Here is a 17,436-nt window from a genome sequence, read left to right as displayed (position 1 = left end):
ATTATGGTGTAATTTTCAGCATATCTTTTAACCACCAGCTTGGTAATATTAAGTAGTTCCAGTAGGAATCCTCATGGACAAAGCTTGCTGTGACTGAGGTTTGCAAATAACAAAACTGCTGCAAAAGCAGGCTTACTGGTCACATTCCTACAAAATTGCTTCCCTTGACACAACTTTAACTCACTGTCATCCAATGAAGAATCCTAGAAAATTATAATTAGACAACAGAGCTTGTTCACTATTTGAATTTTAAGCCATTGTATTGATTGAAGCTGCTGAGAACCTTGAAAACATAAACTATTTCTAGCACAGGAGAGACCAGGTATTGGACATAATGACTACATGCATTGCCTCAACTGTATGGTGATGTTCAGTCTGCCCCTAGCATTATACAACTGCCAGTGCTTTGTTCCCTAGATCAAGGTAGCATCTTTTCCTTTCTATTACTTTCCAGGGCTTCTGAATCCATTAAATTAGTAGAAAAAACTGCAGACTAAAAGTATGGGTGTGAAATCTGGTACGCAGGTATTGTGTGTCACCTGCAGAGATACCTACACCAGTCCTTAGCAAATCTCTCGAAGGCCCTTGCTAAGTAACAGCCAGAGAGTTTGTCAGACAAGAAGTCCTGAGACAAAGCCTGTGTCATATAATAATGAAATTTATTCACTATTTGGCTGCATTAAAAAACCAGAACACTAAGGGCAACTGAACCCCTATATTCATGAATAGGTCAATATGAAAGATCATCTGTAGATCAAAACCTGGAAAATGCAAAATGTTCAGATTAGTATGCAAAATAAAACATCAATGTGGAGAGTGGATTTATATGATTATTTATGAATAATTCATTAGCATGAGAAATACAATTAGCTTTTAAAAATGATCTAACTACTGCACTCATGTTTAGCAAACCTAACATATAGTAACATCAGGAGGTAAATGTCCATAATGTAAAAGAAATTAAAACAAATGCCTTTAGGAGTCCAGCTGCCTTATTACTAAGGGGGAAAAGGGCAGTGGATTAGATGGGTTAGACCATGCCCAGAGAGGTTAACTTGCCTGTAGTCAATACCCTTGCATTTGCAGGTGTGCCCTCAGTTGACCCTATTAATATGTGCAACCCTTGCTGGAAACCTTACTTGAGAAACATGAAGCTCTGGTCATTTGAAGTGATTCTGACTATAGTCAGAGTGAAGCATTCCTTAAATTTGGAGGGGGCTTATTTGGTGGGAGGATGCGGAAATAATTTACACTAGAGAGGGTTTTCTGCTCTTCCAGTAGATAGAAATCTGAGGGCTGAATCAGGCAGAAGATAATCGATGCTATAGCTGGCATACTAAATCAATACATTACTGGCAACTGGAGCTAGTTTTAGCTGAACCTCTGCTTTCCAGAGCAATCACTCCAAGTCCTGACTTAGTCATTTTCAAGATGAAATTGAATCAGGCTCTTAATCTGTAGGGTACCAGTTAGATGTTAGCCAGCCTGATAGTGGCAGTGATTTCCTTGGAGCTGACTTCTGTTGACTGCTCCTGCTCAAGGAGTGAGCACAGCAAGTGCAAATGGACAGGAGCTTGCCCTGGAGAAGCCTTCTAGCTGGTGTTTTTGTTTTTCCCTGTGCCCTGTTTCTGCAGACAGTTTATGCTAGGGAACACAGACGGTGCTCATCTACCCTTTGGTGTTTTAAAAGTATTGTGTATTTGTAATAGTTGCTCTTTCAAGAACGAAGAGTGCCACCGCTAAGTGACATTATGAGTGAGAAGCCAAAAGCTGATACAACAATTCAAAAGTGTACAAATTAAAGTCGATTGTCAAATGGATTTTCCATTCCATTAAAAATGTCAGGATTGAAAAATTTCGACATATAAAAGATCATATTAAGTATCCACATTAAATTAAGTGGGGACAAACCCAAAATATAATCCAAACACTGGGAAAAATTAAGTACTGAAGATAATTACTTTGCCCGAAATGTTTAAATCCAAATATATTGACATTTGGTTCTTCCTTGGATCCTTTTATTTTCTAATACCGGCTGGTTTTTTAAATAAAGCAAAACATTTTGTGCATAATATATCAAAAGCAAGGCATTGTTTTGCTATGGTGTTCTTTTGCTTTTCAATTGCAATTGTTACCATTACATTATTGTTATTTATTCAAATAACATAATTTATTTCTCATTATCTATTCAAATAATTTGTCATAATTAGATTTGCCAGGGAGAAATGGCTTTAATGAAAACTTTCAGCCCACATCACTGTAAATTAACCATTACAATTCTCCTGGCTGGACTAGGAATAGGCACAGTATCATAACATAATAATTAAGTTCTCTTTGAGAATGTTCTTGCTATCAGGTGAATGCCTCACCCCAGATGTACTCATTGAACACAGACCTTCTTGCTGGATAGCCATGGAGTTTTGAGTTTGGCCTTCGGACAGTTTGGATCATTCTGCACACCCAAGCAAAAGAGAGCCAGGGGACTACCAAAGGTTGAGTGGCACTGACTGGCTCGCTCCTAAACTCATTAGGGCTATAGGCCCACCACAGCAGACTGGCTGTTCCATCACTACATAGTGCTTGGTGCTCTGTCCCCAGCCCTGTGGGGTGCCTCTTGTGCTGTTTGGGACAGAGACACTGGTTCAAAGCATGTGCAGGAGTGCCACAGACCACCCAAGGGCTGATTTGGTACAGAGTTGTGGTACTGGAGTGTGTAAAGGTACAGCAGAGGACTGTGTAGGCTGGAGGAAGTCAGACTCAGTGCAGTGAGGTCATTGTTAGCCAAGAGCACTGGGGTGAGCAACCTCCCAAAGAGAATCCAAACTGTCCCTGGGCAGAGCTCGTTGGAGAGGTCCCAGACAGAGACAGATGTGAACGAGCAGTTCAGCAGCATCCCCAGTCTGGAGCCTGTGCTTAGCTGCTCTCTGGCCCTCTTCTACTCAGCAATATAAATCTTCACTCTGTGCAAGGCCCAGGTCGTAGGAAGTGCAACAACTTAACTAGTGGGAAAAAATGTCTAAGTTTCTTCCTTTTAAAGAACAGAGATGAGAAGAACAGTATCATTACATGCACATCTCACTGTGCCTTTGTTGTCCAAATTTGCTCCCTCCTGTATTAGAAAGCTCTGACAACAGAAGTACAGCCAGCACAGTGTTAGTGGCAATACTTGGGTGGCACACAGTGTTCACTGTTGCCTATTTGTGTTGATGTTTTTGTTTTCACTCAGCCGTGGGAAGGTGTCTCGATGTTAGCTGCAGTTCTGTCCCATACTGAGATTCAGCTCTGTAAACAGCTCTCTCTGAATCTCTTTCCCAAAGAACAGGTGCAAATGGCATTTCTGATCCACATTTGCAATAGCTCCGTCCTTTTCATCCCAGAGGCTACTTCTGTTCACACCATTTTCAGACTCTGTTGCAAGCATAGATATGGCACTATTCCGCAGTTGTCCATCTGTCCAATCAAAAGAACGCTGCAAACCAAGGTACATGATTAAAAAATCAAGTTAAACTCCAGGAGCAGGAAGCCTTTTCTAATTCTGCATCCACTTCAGTGTGTGTGACCCATGACTGCACTCAACAGCTGTGACTTTGGCTTCTACGGGCACATCCCTTTCGCAGAAGGAGTTGTAGGTGCCTGTGAGCTCACCTGAAGTGCCTGTTGTTTTAAGATTAGTAAGGGATTATTCATGACAAGTTTTTACTAGAGCTGCTGATGTAGCAGTTTTGGACGAGTAGCTGAAGACAAGGGATGGAGCTATCCTTTTACACTGCAAAATAACTTCAAGATTGGAAGACACAGAGTGCTGTGACCCAGATTTTGCATCTGAAGACATAAAGACAGCTGGGTAACATAGATGTAATAAAGAGAAAGCAGAGCAAGGGGAATTTAGGCAACTTGATAATTCTCGATAACCCACACAAGCAAGAGATTTCTGATGGCAGAAGCTTTAATCTAGTAGGAAAAAATCATCAAGACATGCAGTCACTGGAAGCTGAAGCTCAAGTAAACATGGGCTATAAGTAAGAGACTTTTTTTTTTTTTTTTTTTTTTGGTGTTGTAACAGATAATTAATCTCTAGCAGAATTTACACAGGGACATTGTGGATTGTTTGGTGAGTCTGTCCTGGCAGTGACTCATACCATGGCCCTTTCCTCCTGACACAGTTTTCCACATCCAGGCTTCTGCCTTCACTGCACTCTGATAAGTAAACAATAACTCAACATTTATCCAGTAACTCTGCTGCACATTTATGAATTTTAATCAACCATTGACACACTTACATGAAGTGAAACAATTGAGCAGAGTTAACAAATGAGGTCTTTGCTTAGAAAGGATTTTAGATTCATATTAATATTCAGTTCCTTTCTAGGATTCTTGACATTAACTGTGTTTCAGCACTGTATGGCTGTCTTGAGCCTACAGGCTTGTTTTCTATAGCCCAAACAGGGAGCCCATTGTGCTAAGCACATAACAAAAGACAGCCGATGCTTCTGAGAGCTCACAGTCTGAGGCAGAGGGAACAAATGGGTGGTAGATGAGGATAAAGTTTGGACTGCATTCAGTAAGGTAAGAAGCACTGTTGATATACCAGTTAACTAACTGTTGGAGCCACGTAATTGGATCTGTTCCAAAGATGTTGTAGATTTCTGTACATAATGCAGTGCTCACATTTTGGATCAGATTTTTAAAACTTGTGCCTGGTTTGTCAGCGAATGCAATTTTCCCTCTTTTCCCTCTGCTGTCCTGAATCACTCCCTGACCGAGCTGCCCTCAGGTAAAGGGCTCTGTGTCTTTGGTTATTTTATGGCATTTGCTGCAGCCCAGTTTTCATCAGAGGTCCTTCCCAGCAGACTAACAGCCCCATGAATGAAATCAGCAGGGAGGCTCTTCATTATCACAATTCTGGCAGGGAAGTCTCTGTACTTTTATCACTGTACTGGTATCAATTATTTGGAGCCACATTAAATAAATGAAGTCAGTAACATGAATATGTCATGCCCAATTCATAGAGAGGCTCCTGAACTCTTTAAAAAAACCCATCTCTTTTTTGCCTGCTGCTTCCCTTATGAATTTTTTGTAAGCTCTGACCTTAGATATTTCTCAATCATTGCAAGCATGCTTAGTTCAAGATTGAATACACATCCATTTTATGTGGGTTGAGGCGGGCAAAAATCATGAGAAAAGCAGATGACATTAGAAAAAAAAGACTTTTCAAAGAAGGTTCAATGACCTCTATATAGATATGACATGTTAAAGTCCCTGACTTCTTTTTAACTCAGCACTTGCGTATATATATTTAGTATTATATAATGTACTTGTAAGGGCAAAGCCTCTTTCAGCATTCGATCTACAATATTTATTGTAGAGTTCTGACTCACCTTCCTTGGGTGTTGCCCAGAGTCACCATAATACCAGTAATGACAATGAAATGGACTGCATTGGCCGGTGCCCTTTGCTTGTTCGATGGGTCACAGCAGCACACTGATTGCAGTTTTCTGCAACCTAAAGACAATCTTCTTTATTTATTGATTCTGCTGAATCAGAATTCAAGCTTGGCAAAGCTTATTCTCAAAAAAATAAAAAAGGTAAATTAATAACCCTCTGGGATTTGGAGAGTATTTTTCTAAAATATTTCTAACCAAAATTAACTTATTTTTGTCTTAAGTAATAAAAAGAAAAGTAAATCTCTGATGCATGGGCTATTAACTTCAGACACCCTAAAGCCAATTCATTTTGCTTGTGATTTAACTGATCTGTTTAAACAGAGTAGGGAAAACACAGAACTGTGATAGGAAAGGAGATTTCTTGGATACTGCTTTGCACATACTCAGAATAAAAAAGCCCTAGAACCTTTAAGCTTACTGAGAGTAGAATTACACATAGATGCAAGGAGTAATGGGTAAATGCTTTGTGGGAGTGTTTGTAAACTCTGAAACTCCAATTCAGCCACATTTGAACATGTTTCAGCATCTTCTCTGTTAACATTAATCAGAGTGGCTTTTGTTTAAAGGAATGTTGGAGAAAGTGTATTCCAAACTCAAATACTCTTGCAAACACACTTCATTCAAACCTGCCTGAGAAGTGGTTTCTCTAGCTCAGTCAACCTGGCAGCTGAAAAAATGGCATGTTTCTTAGGTGGCCAATTACACACCCAAAATAAGGAAGAGTGAATAGGTAGAAAACATAATTAAAATAAATGCCCCTTGTAAATAAGCCCAGTCAGAATATAGTCTGATGAAATGATTATTCAGTCTGTTACAATTTGCATAGATGCCTCATTCTTATGCACTCTGCTTCTGCTGAAATTTCCAGGGAAAAATACCTTAAATTTCCTTTTACAGAGACCAAAGCATCGACGTCCAGATTTTGGAGGGCTTGCATTTAGTTATATCTGTGGCTTCCCTAGGGCTATTAGTGGTGTACAAACCTGAGCAGGCGTTTGCATCTTTGCAGAGCTAAGTCTGACCTCATTAAAAATCCCTACAAACCTACAAATAAACAAACAGGGTTTGGAAATTTATCAAAAAAAAAAAAAGGGGTGTGAGTGGTGTGATTCAGATTAGAAACTGCAGTCAATGATGAGTGTAAAGAACAAAATTGGAACCCTTGAGTTGGGATGCTTTCTTGTTTTATTTTTAAACAATTTCATAAATATAAAGTGAACCAAGAAACCAACTATTCACCTCACCTATTGAATCTCTGAACAAAAACTTGACTGCCAAGTCAGCAACAGGAATAATTTGAAAGTTAGTATCACCTGAGAATTTCCAAAGAGACTATACCAGATGTCAGTGTTCTTTGATCAGGAAGCAGTACTGAAGCAGAGAGAGGGTCTTTATCTCACTCTTATGTCATAAAATAACCAACTGGAAGAATTTTTTTTTAAAAGGCAGTAATTTTATATTCCAGTTTACCATTCTCCTTTCTCTGGATCACACTCACTTACTTTTCTGTAATTTAATGTAAATATACAATATTTCATAATGGGCATCTCCTCATGAGTTAAGCCATTTCTGAAGGCTTTCACCCTGCAAAGTTGCCCAGCCACAGTGAAGATATCAATGCAAAGTGTTCCTGATTTGGTGAGGTTTTTTTGACAGTCTCTTTGCATGAGTTTTCTGGGAAGATAGGCATGGGAGATGCAGAAATCCTTCATCTGACATGCATTCCTGGCATCATCATGTTATTCCATGCAGACTGTCAGGTTTATACCCACAATGACAAGAGAAAATGGTATTGTGCTCCTGTTCAGCAAAAGAGAAAGCAAAAGACAGATGAGTCAAGTGTGCAGCTCACTCATCAGAAATTGTCTCTGAGTTTGAATGTATTTCCACACATTCCTGAACTGTTCATTATTATTTTCCTGTATGATTGCCCTGCAAGTGCTTGTCACCACTGCAGGGGCAAACCTGAAATCAACCTTTTTTAAAATCCATAAATTAAAACAATCAGATAAATGCAATGCAATATATTAAACATGAAATGACACATCTGGCTGTTGGTAAAGGCAGAAAGAATTTCCAGAAGACCTTTCCTGCAATGCAGACTGCCATCTCCATTTGTTTCTGATTGCTATCACACTACACAGATGCAATGATTGAGAATCAAACTAGAATTTGGTGCTAGAAGTCCACTGTAACATCAATCACTTGAAATAAAAATGTCATGCTTACGATTCTTTGGAAAATGCTGCACTTAACTTCCAAACTGTTGCTTTCAGAAAAGGCTAATTCAGGGCTGGGTACATTAATGTCAATGTCCTATAAAAGTGCCAGCTAAAAAAAAAATGTCAGCAAAGACATTTTTTAAGCCTGTGTCAGCACAAAAGGGTGCCTCAGTTGTTTCATCTCACAACAGCTGCATGCTTTCATTGACATTTGTTGCCCTTTCTTTGTGCACTCATCCTAACCTCATAGGTTATTTCCTGGCCTCCCTTCCATGACCTATGACCGATGATGACCTTTAGCTAGAGAATGTGACATTTTGTTCTCCTCTGGCTGACATGTGATGCCCTCATTATTCAAAGGTATGTGAAAATAATGACCTGTACTGACCCCTGAGTTTCCTTTCGTTTATTGGTCTACACTAAGTGCTTGTTCAGCAGATTGCTATGACTAGGTGGTGGGGTGTACTATTTCTTTTGAAGAAGGAAGCTCATGAATTGCACCAACATTTTAGCTCTTTGTGTCTGTTGTTCCATTTGAAGAGCAGGAGATGAGGTAGTGCAGCTGGGGGAAGAGGGTTCAGGGTTTACTGTTCAGTTCAGTGTGGGTTGTTGGGAACATCCTGCAAAGCTGGAAGATCTGGCTGAGGACTGGGGGTCTTATGGAGTGGCACTTGAATCCCAGGCTGGATACCAACCTTAGGGCATCTCAAATAGTGCAGGATACCAGTGCACAAGGTCCTGGGTCCAGTCCTCAGTTCTCAGCCACCAGAAAGAATGGATGAGTAAACTCAGGAGTTCAAAACAGGAGTGAATGTAGCTTTCCCATCACCAGGATTTCTACACCTTCCCTGGTGACCCCAATGGCAACACGGTCACGTTTGCAAGAAATACCAAATGAGCCTAACATGCCAACAGTGCTGTCTTGGGTATGTCTCATTTTGCATTTCAAGTAGTGGAAGTTTCAGTGTTCTTCAGAAATGCAAGCCTGAACACATGAAATTTTTTCAAGAAGTAGATTTTATCTCCTGTGAGACGTGTCCTCATTGACTATAGTAAATATTTCAAATGCTGAGAGTCTAAAGGAGGAATAAACCACTTCTGTGTGGGAGATTGTGATACCAATTAAGTGTTTCTTCAAGACCTAGCCAGCATGAATATTTAAATCTCCTTTGCTTGAAGAAAGGATGGTTACTTCAGGTCAGGGATGAGGGCATGTATGGAGCAGCATAAGGAACAGATGGCAGCTAAAGACAATTTCAGACCATAAATAGTCCCTATTAAGAATATAGAAATAATCAATTAGGGAATAGACTCTGCTTCCTGTTTCACAGGAGCAGAGCAGCAGCAGAAAAATGTTAACATATATGTCAGTGTTTGTTGCTGGCTGGGAAAGAGATATCAGTCCTTTCCCACTGAAAGGTGGGAAGCTGCACTGGGTCTGTAGGTTAAGATAGAAGATTATCAACAGCTCTTTGGAAAAGGTTTATGTATTTGGTATGCAGACCAGGAAATGAAAACCAGGATCCAGATTATGACCTTGTCTCAGCACTCTGTGCAAACTAACACAGAAACCAGGGGAAAGGGCCTTTATTGGTAAACAGACAGCATTCCCCACCACCTGGAGGCTGTAAAGAACTTCATGTTGGAACATGTCCACTAAAGGTATAAAAGGTACTAATAACTGATGCCCAGATGTCAGCTTGCAAAATTTGAGGTTCTAACTGGGTGTCTGGGCCAGACATTCATTCTGCACTATAATTCAGCTAAAAAAACCCATTGAGAGTTCAGGCTGACGCTTGGAGGACTGAAGTGTAGTATAAAGGGGACTCTAGATTAGAGATAGCCTGGCTTTGTGTTGAACTAGAAGCATTAGCACAGGCTGATGAAGAAAAGTATTTTATCTGTCTTGGTGGAAAATGCTACACAAGTGACCTAACCATGGATGTGACTTACCATATGTCTTCATATGAAGGAAAAAAAGCTGAAACGTTTTGAGAGTAATGTCCTGTTTACCATTACCATCTTTGTCCTGCTTGGGCTGAGCTTTGCTGCATCAGTCCCAGCAGCAGGTCTGGGCAGAAGCCCGAAACTCAAGAATGGCAGAAAGAAATGGCATCTGTGATACATCATCACATCTCTTCTTTCGGTCCTTTCACAAATGCCCTGGTATTATATTTCTGAGAGCCAGTTACTGATGGATTAATTGAAGGAAAAACAAGAGCACATAAGTGGATACTAGCTGGTGGCAGGCAGTACTCCTGTCACTGACCTGATAGTGCTCCAAACCCTGTCACCGAGCATGGCTGTAACATGAATCCTGCTGTTCCCCTTTGGCTGGCAGTAATTTTCATACAACTCACACATGGAATGCTTTTAAAGGATTCCGCTAAGGAATGGACACACTTTTACATGTGACACAAGCTCAGATCAGATGTCAGATTGCTCATGACCAATCATATAAATGAACCAATCTGCCACAGCAACATAACTCTGGAAGGTCTTGCAGGAACCTTGTAGAAATATATTTATCATGTGCCCAAAAGATTGTGACATGCGAAATCATGAGTTGCTTTTGACTGCTTTGCTCAAAAAGGCAGCGTTTTTGTATAACATGAACATGAGTGTAAGAGGACAGTACCAAGGTAAATTTGTAAACCAAGAGCATGTTTGGCCTTTTGTCTTTGTTTTTCCCCAGAAGCACAGTCTCAGAAATATGCAATTTTTCTTCCCCTCTGTCTCATTTGCCTCTCATTGTTCAGGAGTTCGTAGGGTTTCACTCCTCCCAAGATCCATAAATCAGATGATTAACTTTCAGTCCAAGCCTGTTTTATATGAGCAGAAGAAATCTAATTGGAATACAATCACCCTCCTACTGCTTTTCACAGCTTTCTTTGCATCTCAATGTGATCTGAATTTCAGAAATCTCTTTCTGTGAGATATTTATTTTTCCCCATCATGCACTGAACCCAATTGTGCTGCTATCTTTTTCTGCCCTTTTAAGCTCTGGCTGTAAATTAACCATTATCTAACTGAAATAAGTTCCTTTAGAGTTCATAAACAGTAGTTCAGCATGATAGCTTCCAGGCTAGTTGCACAGGAATGAACTGCCCAATCCCCTGAATATGAGGGTTTAATATCAGTTTCATTTTCCTCTGCCTCAACATGGGTGCCTAGAGAAGAAGCTCTTTTGTAAGATGGGATACTGGATGGATACTAAAGGAAGAGGGAATCTGGAAATGCAGAACTCCACTTGCAGGTGCTGGATGAACTCCAGGTTGGGGAATCTTCACATTACAACTATGATTACTTGTTTTGACTTATGCCAGTGAGATTTAGTACAACTGAAAAATCCTGCTGATTATGGATCAGTTCTTGCCCTGCAATTTACTGGCTTTCATTTTTCTTTAAAAAAAAAGCTGAGTTAAATTTTTTTTTTTCACTTAGTGTTTAAGGAGGCTGGCAGCCCAAGAGTTCTGAATACAAAGATGTTTCCTTTTACCATACAACCCAAACTTTTCTTTAGTTTCTCCCCTCCCGCACTCCAAGCCTTCTCCAGACCAAACACAGCATGTCTATGGGAAAAATTAATACTTGTGATTCATTAAATGCTTGCTTGTCTTCTTAGTCACTGCTGCTGCAGTGATTTGTTTGTGTATGAATGTGCTACAGACACCAGCCCATCTGAGAGAAAATTAATTTTAAATCTAATTGCTTTTACACATCCAGACTTCAAATGAAAGCTACTTATTACCACATGATCATGAACACAAAAGTTCAGTCTACAACACAACAAAACCTGCAAGATGATGCATTTTTCTGCCCACATCCTGAGTGCTTTATGGCGGGGACCGGTGAGAAAGCACCCCAGTTTCCAACTTCCCCTCTTCCAACAGGCACCAGGGTGCTGTTCAGACTGAGGCAGAAACTTGCACATCTGGATTTCATTCTGATGTGGAGTCCAGGCAGAGTTAGACACCAGCTCCACATCCCACAGTTTAGACATAGCCTATCAATCCATTAAGCACCTGACTGTCATTTAAATAACTGTACAAAGCCCAGCTTTGCTTCTCCTATTTTCAGCAGTCCCGCCTGTCGCAGCAGAGCTACTTGTCGAAACATCTTGGGGCTCTGACCTGTCAAGTGTGAGAACAAAACATTGCAACCAGTTACTTCTGAGTCTGAAGTGTCACACAGACATTGAATTGAATTTCTAATCTAAAGTAAAATGAATCATTAAAATGATTAAGCCATTAAATAAATACATCTCAATTCATAGTGGGCTGTGAATCACTGACACACCAATTATTCAAAATGAAATGGACGTTTCATTTTCTGGGTGTTCATGTGCATTGTTTTACAGTGAGGGAACTTTTCTCAGGTTATCAGCAGTCTGAGGGAAAGGAGGCTCAAATTGAGTATAACAATCCCACTGACATGATATGACTTTTCCTTTGTTCAAAAGAGCTTTATTGTCTCTGAATTTTTGTGTAGTTATATTCCAGCATAGCAGAGAATATACAATGGGGATTAAGTATTTATGACACCTTACTTTAGGTATCTTCAGTTGAAATGTTTGAATCTGAACCAATCTGAAAAAACTCCCTTTATGATTTTCTTCAATAGGAAATTTATCTGGCAAAATGAACTCATGTGTTTCGCACTACTAAATGGAGCCAAAGTTGACTAACTCAGAGGTTGAAACCTACATTTAATCAGACTAACCCCATCCATAGGTCTTTCCTCAAATCTTTCTTCCCAGCCGTGCTGTGTGACAATGTCCACACTGGTACTCCTCTAGCTGTACTGGAAGGGACATTTTGCTCAATATTCTCCTGGTTCTTAGTAATTCATTAAGTGGGGTTGTCATGGGGATACAATCCCTGGGTAGCCTTGACTCCTTTCTTTCATCCACTCATGCACAGTGTGCACTGTACAATACTTCATGCAAATAAGTTCCAAGCAGAGTTGCTTGTCATTAGCACAGACAGCTCTAGAGGCAAAAACAAACAGAATTTGTCAGTGAGAACTCTGTCATTAAGGAATTTTGTTGGCACCCCTGCAGTGATTCATAGTGCACTTGACTGTTTTCTGCCTACCTCTTCACATCTCTTATTTGTTCACAAAGTGAAAAAATGTCCTTTTGGGTACCTTTTCTCCAATTACAGGTTTTATTGATATCATACCAGAAAGCTGGTTTCAGCTCCTGGCAAACTAGTAGCAAAAATAAGGTTTTCCTGGATGTCATCTTCATTCAAGCACTGATAAAGTGCTGCCAAAGCAGGGAAGACAAACAAAATATTTAATGAATTGCTGGAGAAGTCAAAAACTAGACAAGAAACCACAGCCTGGTTTTAAAGAAGAAATAAATCTGGAAAACTATCAGCACTTAAACCTTGTTTTTGAAGTGAAAACATGTATACATACATGTAGCCTGACTTTGCTGAGCAAGTAATGTTCGAACCTGAGGATGAGTTTATGTGACCATCAGGTCCCACTATCTTTGTTGCAATTGATGTCTGTTTAATAATTCACTGACTCAAGCACTGACCACCCAGCCACCAGTAAAGTGCCCATTAGGCCCAGCCCCTGTCACATCTGCTTCCTGTAATGGCCAAATTTTAACTGTGAGCAGTACAAAATCTTTGGTTTACTTTCAACTGCTGAAGGAAAGAAAATAACCTACCATCCATGAAATATTCAAACACAGCTTTAAAAACATTAGCCACACAGCAATACTTGTGTTATATAAAGTGTTCCTCATGAAACGGTGGGAGATCTGTCTGAAATTAGCAAGAATTACAAAACCTCCCACTCTGAAGGTGAAAGGATGAAGCAAGGTTATAATTATATAAATGACTATGGGGGAAACAGTTGCTCTGTATAGTGTGGGATCCAAGCAGTGTCAAACACTACTTGGAGACAGGTTTCCTGAAGCCACAGATTTGTTCTTTTTTTTCAACTTTTTTTGTCTCTTAAAGCTCCAGTCACTTCCCCGGGGAGATTTCCGCTGTGGGGCACGCCCTGCCTGTACTCAGAGGAAGGGATCTCAGATGCTGTCTAGTCTGAACCTGCTTTGGTGGCATCACTGTTTCACCTCACTCTTTGCATCATCACTTCATTGGTGGCATTCTGAGTATGGGTCTGTAACACCTGCAGAAGGACTGGACTACAGGGTTTAGATAGTTTTAGGCTCCACAACTGTGTTTACCCAGGATAAACCAGGATTACAGTCCATTCTTTTGGGACATGTGGCAACAGAAACAAACAGAAATATGACCTTTGAAGGGTTCTAAACTCCAATTGTATCTTACATCAGCTTGCCTCAAGAAACATCCAAACACATAAAAATATGGCACTTGTGCACTTTATCGATTACATTTCCTAACCCTTCTGAAGTAATCCCTGAATTTGAACCAACAGCAAGTTAAGGTCTTTCTCTTACACATGCCTTCCCCTGCAGGTCAAACAACCCCTGTTCCCTTGGCTTTCTCTTCTAGAGTCTGTGCATTTACAGCTTGCTTCCATTTTCTCAGCAGTCCCCAGAAGGGCGTCTCAGTCACAGAACCATTACCCAATTTTACCTCTCTCCCCATTTGCACACATCCCTTTCCCTAATCAGTTTGCAGTCAAGTCAGCTGACCAAACTCATTTTGAGGCCAAAGCATTCCTAGAGCCACGTGAACTGTGAGGGCCTGGGCTGAGACAAGCCAGCGCTTCCTCTTTCTGCATGGCTCACTTCAGCCTGAATTGAACCGAAACCCCCGCCAAGGCTGTGTGAGATTCTGCTTCCCACTATGTGCCTGCACATCTTTGCTATAGACTCATCCACAGTGGCAATTACAGTTGCTATTGGGAAAAAAACACAGTCAGACAAACAAAAAAACAACGGAAAAAAACCAGCACCCCAAACCAAAGCTTTTTTTCTTCTGTTTTTTCCTCTCCATTTTTGTACATTCAAAATTTCAACAGCATGATGTTAGCAAACATGACTGCTGCACATCTAAAAGAAACACTCAGGTGCCTGCAGTCTCAGACCTCAATAAACATTTCAAAGGCTAAGATAGAGTAGAAGTATCCTTATTTTAAGGAAAAAGTACAGGTCCCTAATACTGCTGCTGTAACTGTTGACAAAAGCTGACGTTTAAACAGCAACCAAAACAAGACCTGACCCTGCAGTGTCCCCACAAGTATCACTAGTCACCTACTCAAACCCACTAAAACCAAATGGAACTGCTCTCTCATGACTGCAGAGTTTAGGATCAAATTCTTACTGTGAAAAAGATCTTTCTTGAAGTAACACACTGCTCCACTCATGCTAATAGGTATATTCAACTGTAGCATGACAGAGCTTGTAGTATAAACATGAAGTCTGTAATTTTAAGGCACTAAATTGTTATTAAGCCAAATATCTAAGGTATTTTAATTTAAAACTTCAAAGAGTACCTAGTTGGGCAGTAGGCATTCTTGCCATTAATTAAAATTCAGTTGATGAACAAAGCACAGTCCGTGAAACCATACAACTGAAAACCCAGCAGTTGTGACCTAGCACTGCAGCACAGTGGAATCAGGGGAAAACAAAAAAGCTATAAAGCCACATCTTTCAGTCTGACAAATTCTTAAAGGTAAATCTGTGTCTCACCCTGTCCCCCTCACTATTCAAGAACTTGTCAAAAGTGCTTATCATCACAGATGACTTGTCAGCAGCTCAGTGACGTTTGGCATGAATTTCTTTGAGTTTTAAGGGATTTAGATAAAGCAAAAGCCTTCATAGAAATGCACAGCACTGCGAGAAGAGCACCTTAACAGTTTTAAGGGAGTTATTAAGCTATCTGATGTAAATATACATTGACTGATCTTTTCTATAATGTGGATTACATAAATCTGAATTAAGTGACTTTTAGGAACATTGGCTATTGATCTGATAAACTATAATGGCCATCAGAAATATTGTGTAAATAACCATTTTTAAAAATTTGTTAGGTCATAAAAATTTTCATGAAAAGTACTTATGGTACTTTATATGCTGAGTAACTACTTTTCAACATGAAGTACCTCAGCCAAGGATGCATTCTTAAATTAAGCAGCTTTTAATTTATATATGATTTTAAAAGAATGGTTTTAAACCACTCAGAATGTACCTTTCTGTACTTGTGCAATTTTAAAATAGCCATGTCATTTTTATTTTTTTTTCTTCTTGAGAATGAAGATAATAGTAAAATAAGTGATCAAGTGGCCGTGTGAGGCGCATCAATGGCTCTTTGTGACCATACAGCTTTTGTGACAATATGTACTGACAAAATGTGCATAGGCACAAAGAGGAGCCTTTCGGCTCAAATCTCATTAAGAACTTCCTTTGAGAATTTGTTTGTGCCAGTTATTTCCAGCAAAGATGGAGATACCAGCTATCTATGCTCAAATCTAGAAAGGCCTTGTTGAACTGGCTTTGTGCCATGTAGTGATGGAAGTAGAGGAGTTCTTCTCTAATGCAAGTGACCTGCCATGGGGTACTGGAGGGAATAAAAGAAACAAGCCAAAAAGAAGGAAACAAACCAACAAGTGAAAAGGTGGAGTGGTTTGGGATAAAAGGCACTGGCACAGAAGAGTCGGCATATACTGGAGTTGTCAAAGGCAAGCAGAATGGGGAGCAAGTGAGAATCTCTAGAAAAGATGCTAAAATAAAGCAGCTACATTCAAGCAAGCAGGCCTGCAATAAGGAGGGATGATGCCCACAGCAGGAATGCTGTGGATCAGGAGTGGAGCCCACAGAGGAGAAAACAGAGGTAAAAGGGCAATGCAAATCCCACCCACACAAATTTCTTTGCTGGTGTATTCACTGGAATAGCAGCACAATGCAAGAGGGATATCAGTCCCCTGTCATTGAGCCATTTTGTTACACTGACTCTCCCTAACCTGACTTATGTGCCAGAAAGTGTTTACAGTACAGTAATGTGCAACTGAATATCAGAGAATCTAACAGGGAAATGATTTAAGAGAAGACTGGAATGGAAAAACGCATAGAAATGGTCACAGGGGATACTTTCTGGGCAAGTTTTGGATGCTGTTGGTCTAACTGGGGCCTTTCAGCTGCATGGACTCATGTTCCTCCCTCAGCACCAACATTTGTGAGGGCAAGAGTCCAGCCTGTGACCCAAGGCTATCTCAGGTTTCAGTGGAGACCTCTGTCCTTTGGCACTGGGATGTCCCTGTCCTTGTATGCCTGTGCAGAGGTGGAATGCACCCACTCCTCCCTCCAATGGCATGGCATGAAGCTCTCTTACACTGGGGCTCTGCACCACAGCGCTGCAGGGACTATGCTGAGCACGGCTCCAAGGCAGAGCTCAGAAGTTCAGGGACCAGGAAAGACCCCTGGGAACTGGAACTGACCCCAGCCTTACCAATGTTCCTCTCTGGCTTTACATAAAGCTGGCTTGACCCTCAGATAACACAAACAAGAATGACAAGGAGGAAAAATTGCAGTGTAAATGCCCCGCAAATCACTGCAGGGAGGAGTTTAATGAGGATAACCAGCTACAGTCTATGCAAAGCTGTATGTTGCAGGGGCCAGCATCTACAGAATTAAAAGTAAATTCAAGAAGAAGCAGCAATGTCTTAACTGTCTGCTTTTATTCTTGTTTTATCAACAGGTACTTTATATTGCTTCCCTCTGTGATGCCACCCATCACTAGGCACACAGAGACAAAAGACTTATATCTGCAAAGAGAATATACTTCAGGGTAGCTTAATACTGCCTCTCTCATGCCTCTCACCAC

General features: G+C 40.5%; 1 long non-coding RNA gene across 1 annotated transcript in view; it reads left to right on the top strand.

The window, feature by feature from the left end:
* The first annotated feature begins 4,479 nt into the window (after positions 1-4,479).
* The window catches only part of LOC125336118, a 55,195-nt gene continuing 42,238 nt past the window's right edge, over positions 4,480-17,436 (top strand). The window contains exons 1-2 of the long non-coding RNA XR_007207651.1: positions 4,480-4,566; positions 7,917-8,026. This is a non-coding gene — a long non-coding RNA (uncharacterized LOC125336118). The remainder of the gene's footprint in view (positions 4,567-7,916; positions 8,027-17,436) is intronic.

The sequence above is a fragment of the Corvus hawaiiensis genome, chromosome 2 (genome assembly GCF_020740725.1).
Source record: "Corvus hawaiiensis isolate bCorHaw1 chromosome 2, bCorHaw1.pri.cur, whole genome shotgun sequence".
NCBI lineage: Eukaryota > Metazoa > Chordata > Aves > Passeriformes > Corvidae > Corvus > Corvus hawaiiensis.
This window is presented reverse-complemented; position numbering and strand designations above follow the sequence as displayed.